General features: G+C 45.2%; 1 long non-coding RNA gene across 1 annotated transcript in view; it reads left to right on the forward strand.

Moving 5' to 3' along the window:
* LOC115091526 overlaps nt 1-8,456 on the forward strand; it is a 39,894-nt gene extending 31,438 nt beyond the window's left edge. The window contains exon 3 of the long non-coding RNA XR_003856749.1: nt 7,847-8,456. This is a non-coding gene — a long non-coding RNA (uncharacterized LOC115091526). The remainder of the gene's footprint in view (nt 1-7,846) is intronic.
* The last annotated feature ends 979 nt before the right edge of the window (nt 8,457-9,435 follow it).

A 9,435-nucleotide genomic window follows, 5' to 3' on the forward strand; every position in this document is an offset into this window, starting at 1 on the left:
CTTAGATAGAAAATTGAAATCCATAACCTCAAGGGCAGCATTCTCTGAAATGTTCCCCATTTCAAATACAGGGCCCCAAAGGCAGGCAGAACTCTGGAGTCTCAATGAATAGATGAGACAATGGTACAGGGAAGAGGGCTTTAGTTTATTTGGAACTAGGCAACATTTTCGGTATGGGGGAGCCTATACTGAAAGTGTGAGCTCCACCTTAACCAAAGTAGAACTAGGTTGCTGGTGCTAGCCTTCAAAGAGGAGATATAGTAGTTTTTCAAATATTGGAAAGCCAATAGTCTCTCAGCAGAGCACTGTTCATATGGAGGTGTCTTCAAAGGATACTAAATTAATAAAGGAGCTAGGGTGTTCCCATAGAGAAGTTTAAATTAAAGATCACCTGAAGGTTGATCATGTGATGTGGTGTCTGATCTCAGACTTTGGGTTTCATCCCCCAAAAATTGTGTCCTATCACATCAATATCACTCTTTTCTGCACAAGAAATACCTGTGGTGCAGTTTCCTAGTGTATGGAGAGATTTATTATGCAAATTCCCAGGGTGATGTCCACTGGATTTTCCAAAAGAGAGAAAGAGAAGCCACGCCTGTCTGACTCAAAAATGGCCACTGCAATGACAATTAGGGATGTGCAGAGCAAAATTTTATGTTCATATTTTTTATGTCCGAAAGGGGGTCCCACTTGCGGCCAATATGGACATAAAAAAAATCCAATGAGTTGGGTATATGTACATATGTGCAAAAAAAAAATGTAAACCTCCTCACCCTCCTTAATCCCCCCCCCAGACTTACCACAACTCCCTGGTGATCGAGCGAGGAGTGAGGACGTCATTTCTGCAATCCTTGGCGAGAAGCATGTGACGTCGGTGGCACGTCGAGTGACGCGGCGTCACGTGATTCCCGGCAAGTTCGCGCCGGATGGCTCGTTCGGCCCAAAAAGAACTTTTGGCCAGCTTGGGGGGGCCTCCTGACCCCCCCAAGCTGGCCAAAAGTTCTTTTTGGGCCGAACGAGCCGTCCGGCGCGAACGAGCCGGGAATCACGTGACGCAGACGTCACGTGATTCCCGGCAAGTTCACGCCGGACGGCTCGTTCGGCCCAAAGAAAACTTTTGGCCAGCTTGGGGGGGCCTCCTGACCCCCTCAAGCTGGCCAAAAGTTCTTTTTGGGCCGAACGAGCCGTCCGGCGCGAACGAGCCGGGAATCACGTGACGCCGGCGTCACTCGACGTGCCGCCGACGTCACATGCTTCTCGCCAAGGATTGCAGAAATGGCGTCCTCACTCCTCGCTCCATCACCAGGGAGTTGTGGTAAGTCGGGGGGGGGGGGGATTAAGGAGGGTGAGGGGGTTTATATTTTTATTTTGGCTCAACAATCGTGATTTCCCACATATCGAACATATCTATGTTCGATATGTGGGAAATCCGATCGTTTATGTCGAATCAATTTTTTAAGTAAAAAAAAAATATGAGTTGCGTTTTACTAATGCGGTCAATCCGAATGAACACCCCTAATGACAATACATTGCCTCTAATGGTGAAGGATACAATCATTATGGTGTTCACTGAGGTGGTAGTGGCAGCATAGAGCAGTAAATTTATATTCTAATCTGCTAGCGTATATACAAGTAAATGGAACACTTTAAGAGGCCTTTTCATTGTATCAACATACTTAACACGGATGCTCACTGTCACTATTGCTATTTATACTGACTTTGGAACCATTGATAAGAAGAATAAAGCAAGAGAGGTCTATTAGGGGTACTCTGATTAGTCCATTGGAATATAAAATAATGCTTTTTGCTGATGACATACTAATGACCCTTGCAGAGGCCCAGCACTCCTTTCAGAGAGTCTTGACAATGATTAGAGAATTTGAGAAATTCTCAGGGCTGAAAATGTATTTAAGTAAATCAGAGGGCTTGGATATATCAGGGAAATTGCAAGATGGGTAGACTGCATTCCTATTGAGGTGGGCAGAAGAGAAAAGTAAATATTTAGGAGTTATAATGTATAGAAATATAATGCAATGGTATAAATACAACATAAAGCCTCTTATTAGGGAGTTTAATAATAAAACAAATGCTTGGATGGAGTTTCTGATATCAGTCTTTGGCCGTGTGGCCCTTTTCAAAACGATATTGATTCCAAAATTGCTATACATTTTGCAAATTATCTCTATCATATTGATATAGAAAGATATTAATCTTATAAATGGCATTTGTTCTAGATTCATAAGAATATAAGAAAATAAGAACATGCCATACTGGGTCAGATCAAGGGTCCATCAAACCCAGTATCCTGTCTCCAACAGTGGCCAACTGGTGAAGCAAGAGGGTAGGTTGTCTAAGAATACCGTATGGGCAACAATATGGATTAGACACCAAAAGTAGTCCAAATGTATCTTTATTTGAGTGGAGACATAAATGCATACAGGTGCCCGACTCAGGCCGAGTTTCGCCCCTCTTGGGGCTGCCTCAGGGGCTAAAATAACAAATACAGCATGTACATAAACATACATACATAAATATTTCAAAATTAAAACTTACTTATAAACAAAATGAACATGTTTATTTACATGTTGTATTTGTTATTTTAGCCCCTGAGGCAGCCCCAAGTGGGGTGAAACTCGGCCTGAGTCGGGCACCTCACCTGTATGCATTTATGTCTCCACTCAAATAAAGATACATTTGGACTACTTTTGGTGTCTAATCCAACAGTGGCCAATCCAGGCCATAAGATCCTAGCAAGTTCCCAAAAGCTAAGTCTGTCCCATGTTACTGTTGCTAGTAAGTAAATTTAATAAATAGCAGGTAATGGACTTCTCCAAGAACTTATCCAATCCTTTTTTAAACCCAGGTACACTAAAGCTGGATTTTAAAAGGGTTACGTGCTTAAGACAGGCGCATAACCCTTTAAAAATGCCCTTGTGCACGCCGAGCCTATTTTGCATAGGCTCGGCGGCACGTACAAGCCCCAGGATGCGCGTAAGTTCCGGGGCTTCGCAAGGGGGGCATGTCAGGGGCATGTCGGGTGGGCGGCGCAAATTTCAGGGCATTCTGGAGGGGGAGGTTCTGGGGCGTGGCGCCGGCCCGGGGGCATGGTCGAGGCCTCCGGACCAGTTCCCAGGTCGGATGATGGCACGCCAGCAGCCCGCTGGCGCGCGCAGAGTTAGGCAAGTATAACTTTCCCAACAAAGGTAGGGGGAAGGTTTAGATAGGGCTGGGGGGGTGGGTTAGGTAGGGGAAGGGAGGGGAAAGTGCGGGGGGTTGAAGGAAAGTTCCCTCTGAGGCTGCTCCAATTTCGGAGCGGCTTCGGAGGGAACGGGCAGCGTGCACAGAGCTCGGCACGCGCAAGTTGCACAAATGTGCACCCCCTTGCACGCGCCGACCCCGGATTTTATAAGATATGTGCGGCTATGTACGTATCTTATAAAATCCGGCATACTTTTGTTTGCACCTGGTGCGTGAACAAAAGTACGTGCGCGCATAGATTTATAAAATCTACCCCTGGGGGCGCTCTTGAGAAGCATCCAAGATGGCCGCCTGATACAATGGCTCCGTGAAATCCTGATCGTTTTTTTGCTTAAAAACCCAATACTGGAAGACTTCAGCTTATTTTTATTATCCCTCTGCCTTTTTTGATGGCCTCTTCAAAGTTGGGGAAAATTGAGGCCGCTTTTGCAGTCGATTTGGGATCCAAAAGGGCTAAGCAAGATCCCCCCATGCCGGACAAGACTCTGCTCCTGAAAACACTGGCGTCTGCTGATCTTGTATTAACGGAACTGAAACAACTTAAGGAAATGATCCAAGTGAACTTGGATGCTACTGCTGCTATTCGGGGAGACTTACAAAATATGTCCACCCAAATGGTGAGTTTTCAAACGTGACTCGATGATGTAGAAAATCAGACTTCATCTCTGCTATTAAGTACTGTGTCAATACCATGCATAACTAAAGATGTGGAAAAACTGCAAAAGGAAGTTGAAGATTTATCTAACAGGAATCGTAGGAATAACGTTCATGTACTGGGGATTCAGGAAGGAACGGAGGACTGTAATATAATAGACTTCATTTGCAAACTCATTCCAACTTGCCTACAGATCACTTTCGATCAACCATTTGAAATTGACAGGGCACATAGGATTCCCTCCGGCCCTCCGCGAAACTCTAAGTTTCCTCGCCTGTTTATTTTTAAAACATTACGTTACCAGCAAGCTCTTGCAATCCTGACTGCGGCACGCAGCAAAGCTTCAATCCGATATCAAGACCGTACAATTCTTTTTGTTCCGGATTTGGCAAAGACCACAGTGGAGGGTCGAAAAGCTTTTCTGGCCTTTAGACCCCGGCTACAATGATTGGGGGCATGTTACGGTCTCCTATACCCGGCGCAGATGAGAGTAACATGTCATAACCAGACTAGCAGGTCGATACAGTAACGTGCGGTTAAAGATTCCCCGTCTGTAACGTGCTGGGAGCGCACAATACAGACGAGTAAGGCCATCCAGTGATACAGTCTCCAGTTTCACGCGTCCTTAGCGCTTTGTAAAATAGACACATAACCCTTTCCGCACCCAGCATGTAAATGAACGAAAAAGCTGTATAATGAAGGAATTAGCTATTCCCCTCCGATACTGTAACGGGCGCTGATATTATCTCCTTAGGAACGCGCTGTTTTGCCGCGGCCTTAACGTGTTAGTTTACCGCCTCCCCCTAGTAGGAGTTAGGACTGTGAGTCTAGTAACAAATCCATCGACACCGCTTAAGATACTCAAACACAATAAAACAATAAGCCTGGCACCCTCCTTGATGTAGTACTTCCCGGATGCCCCCCCCTCCCCAGCGCGCCCGCCACTACCCCTTTCATCAGCTGCATCCACCCATTATGCCCCTCACGGGCATGTCCCGCTTCACAGAGTGCTCCCACTCAAATCCGTTCATGGGTATATACCCTTTCGCCCCCCTCACAGCGCCATGCTACCACTGCGATCCGGCAGTCCCGTGAGGCCTACAAAAAAAAAAAAAAATCCCCGGCTCCCGCGCCCCTGCACTGGCCCGCTGACTCTACCCCCCTCCTCCCGATCGGGCGGGTAGGCGGCGGCGAAAAGCAAAAAAAAACAAAATCAATTTTTTTTTTTTCAAAAGCGACATCACACAATGCATAAAATAATTTCTCCAGCCTTAAAGCGACAATTTTGGTTTTTTCCAAAAGCGACTTACTTTTGGGATCTGTCAAGATCCCAAAAGTATGTCGCAAAAGTAACTTACTTTTCTGAAGCCATCAGGAACACGATCTTAGCTCCTCCGGACGAAGACGAAGATGGCCGCCTGCACGGGGAAAGCGTGCAATTGGCAGCTGAAGACGTGACGTCACGACGTTTGGCGTCATGGGATGTGACGTCACGTCTTCAGCGGCCAATTGCACGCTTTCCCCCGTGCAGGCGGCCATCTTCGTCTTGAGCTACGATCGTGATGGCTTCAGAAAAGTAAGTTACTTTTGCGACTTACTTGACAGATCCCAAAAGTAAGTCGCTTTAAGGCTGGAGAAATTATTTTATGCATTGTGTGATGTCGCTTTTTGAAAAAAAAAAAAATTGCTTTGGTTTTCGCCGCCACCTACCCGCCCGATCGGGAGGAGGGGGGTAGAGTCGGCGGGCCAGTGTGGGGGCGCGGGAGCCGGGGATTTTTTTTTTTTTGTAGGCCTCACGGGACTGCCGGGTCGCAGTGGATGCAGCTGATGAAAGGGGTAGTGGCGGGCGCGCTGGGGAGGGGGGGCATCCGGGACGTACTACATCAAGGAGGGTGCCAGGCTTACCGAACCGCTACTATTGCCTCTGCTCGCAGGTCTATTTCGCCGGCTTGCTGCACGCTTTCGCTTTGCTCGCACGCTTTCGCTTTGCTCGGCTCTGCTCTTTCTCCTCTCCCATCTGTCTTCGCCGCTGTGCCTCACCTCCTCCCGGAGCAAGGCTGCTTTCGCGCCCTGCTCCGGGAGGAGAGACACAGCGACGAAGCAACAAAGACTTTTCGTGTTTTTTACACTTCCTGGTGCCTGTCATTCCAAATGCCATTTGAAATGACATTTGGAATGACAGGTACCAGCGCACCCAGGTTACTGTATAGGCGCTGTATTAAGCGCCTATACAGTAAAATGGGTTGCGCGGGCATAACCCTTCCCTAACGCTTTAAAGCCGCGGCATGCATTTGCATGCAATTAGAAGAGAGTATCGGGGACTTAGTGAAGAGAACTGTGCGTGCGGGGAGGAAGGGTGCGCCTGACACTGCCGCACTGTTTCTACCGCGGCCTTACTGTATCGACCTGTAAGTTGTTCCACCGACCGGGAGACCTTGAGGATTTTCTTGCTAATATTGAGCAAACCACCAGAAAGATCACCTGAAGTGCACAGAAGTAGGAAGTGAAAGGGAGGTGTAGGAAATGGTTGGAGAAGGGAGCAGAGAGGTGAGGGAAGAAATGCCATGGCATGAGTGATTGGGGAAGAAGGGGAGGCCAGAGACCATTAAGATGTAGACTACACTCACTCACATTGCACCCATTTCCCGCTTGTATAAAGATCTACCTTCAGGTACTTGTTAAAGTGGCTGTTTCCTTTTTCTGCCATATAGACAGCCATTTGGATTTATGCTCATTACTGCTTTTTATTTAGAGCTGCCTGTTTAATTAGAGGAATATTTTGCTGATCAGCAGGACTATTGCAGACTTTATATCTGAAATTCCTCATAGTTACTTAAATATGGCTTTTCAGCGGTTGCTTCTTTATATTTTTTAGGGGATTTTTTTTTCTCCTCCCTCTTAATGGGTTTTTGTCTTGTTCAAATATTTTTATAATATTGGATTTCTCTGAACTATGTGAGTCAGGTGCCACAGGACCGCCTAGAGGCTCTTTTTCTTCTTGCAACCAGTGTTTGCGCTGCACGGTGCTAGTGCAGTTTGATTTTTTTTCCCCTTTTACCTTTTGTCTTGCTACTCTTCTATACTACATGACTTTTTCCTTTTCTTATCATTTTCTTTGCTTTCTATCTCATTTTTTCAGATTTTTGAAGCTTCAGCTATATTTACTTCCTATGATCATGAAGATTTCATGCATAATCGTCGTTCCCATTCACATAATTTTGTTTTTCTCAGTTTTTAACATGGCATCTAATATTTCAGCCATAACTTTGATTTCTCTTAATGTGAACGGCTTCACACATCCTATCAAAAGGAAAAAGATTCTGACCTGTCTTCATTCTCTGCATGCTGATGTCGCTTTCCTTCAGGAGACCCATCTATCTCCTATGGAGTCACTCAAACTTCAACAGCAGTGGGTGGGTCAGGTATTCTTTAGCCCAGCGATCAATAAGAAGTGAGGCACAGCCATACTGCTACATAAAAGACTGGGAGCTCAGATTTTACATCAATCTGCAGATACTGAGGGATGCTGGAATATGTTACAACTACAAATTAATCATGATATGTTCACTTTCTTAAACTTATATGCTCCAAATGCTGACGAGCCAAGTTTTTTCCACACTGCTTTTGCTCAACTATTAACTATTAATCCTTTACAATGCATTATTGGAGGAGACTTCAACCAACCTATGGACCCTCTATTGGATAAGATGACGTCAGCAAAATTCACTATCTCCAAATCTACTATGACATTGCGTCGTCTTACACCATCTGTTGGCCTTTCCGATCCCTGGAGACTATTACATCCTGCCAGCTTGGATTATACCTACTATTCTTTTCCTCACTCATCATATTCTCGTATTGACTACTTTCTTACTTCCCACTCATTAATTCCTCAAGTGCAATCAGCTAATGTTTGTCTTATTTTAATTTCAGATCATGCTGCAGTGACTCTAACCTGTACATTGCAATCACCTATCCAAGAAGACCGGCAATGTCGTTTCAACCCTGCTTTACTGGCAGACTCATAGTTTCTCGATATGCTCTGATTAAAAATCAAGGAATATCAGATGTCCACCATAGATGTCTCTATGACTACTATTTGGGCAACTTTTAAAGCTACAATGAGAGGGGAAGTGATTAGCTTCTCTATACGAAAATCAAAAGCTCAGAAGGCGGTTCAGCAATCTCTTCAACAGGAAGTGGAAACAAGGACAGTATATGGTTTCAATAAAGCATGGGACAAGCACAAAGGATCTCTGAGGAGGTGGTAGAGATTGTAGAGCTGAGGAATTGTGTGGATGGGCATACTAGATAGGCTGTTTTCTCTTTTTCTGCCAACATATTTGTTTCTGTTTCTATATGTGTGCTTCAATCAGTGGACACAGAGCCAAGGATAGACAAGAGAGGCTTACATCTGATCTCTAAATGAACTGTCAGACTTGTGAATTTAAAGATCTAAAAACTGAATGTATTAGAAACCAAGTGGTAACTATGTTTTGGATAAAACATTTTCTCTGAAGCTCTGGAAAAATGCAATAAAGACAATTCATTAGCTGGGGCCAAGATGGTGGCATGACCAGATGCAGTGAAATGCTTTCCTTATCGTTTTATTATTTCCTTGAAAATGCCTTCAAAACGCAAAGGTAAAGTTCGTGTTTTCCCCCCAGACACCTCACTACCCACTGGACAGCAGTTTATTTCATCTTTTGCTTCTGGTTTGGCAGAGAAAGAGGGGGTCCCTGTCCTCACTGCGACGATCAGTGAGGGAGCATCTGAGTTGGTTGGGGAAGTCACGCCAATTCTCCTGTCAGGATTGCTGGGCAGGTTGATGACATCATCTCCGTGCTGGCAGCGGGGGGGGGGGGGGGGGGGGGTCAGAGTGGAACTTTGCCACCGTTCCCCCAACTTTCTTCTAGTTTGTTGGAAGCAATGTTGCCTCTGGATTTTACTGTCCCAGTGATTTCTTCATCTCCCATTGGAACACAGGAGGACCGGGAAAAGATATCAGCAGTATTGGTGATGGGCATTGCAGGAGCGGCTTCTCCTCATCTTGGGGGTGTGTTTTTTCATCCCCCACCCAAACAATCTATTGTAACACTTGATGAGCTTTTGGACCTAATAGTAGGTTTTGGAAGCTCAGTCAAAGAATGCCAAATAAGGGGGTCATTTATAAAATTGCTTTATGGTGTTTTCACATGCCTTTAACGCAATCCGACATGCCATAACGCATGCAAAAAGCACCATAAAACATGGTGTGATGCAAATTTGGAAAAGGCTTTATTGCTTGATGGACTCTCTACCTGGGTAACATCAAGTTAGGTTGAGAGAACATTGTACACATCTCATCTTTGTGTGAGTTTCTTCACTCCAAAGGTCATCAAATCTTCACAAGAGTGTACTGTTCTGTTAATACATCTCACTCTGAATGTCAAAGTGGCCCCTAACCCCTACACTACTATCTAAACCTCACTTTGCATTACTAGGTGGGCCTCCTATAGAGGTATAAATATCTAACTACTAGA

This window comes from Rhinatrema bivittatum, chromosome 5 (assembly GCF_901001135.1).
Source record: "Rhinatrema bivittatum chromosome 5, aRhiBiv1.1, whole genome shotgun sequence".
Lineage (NCBI taxonomy): Eukaryota > Metazoa > Chordata > Amphibia > Gymnophiona > Rhinatrematidae > Rhinatrema > Rhinatrema bivittatum.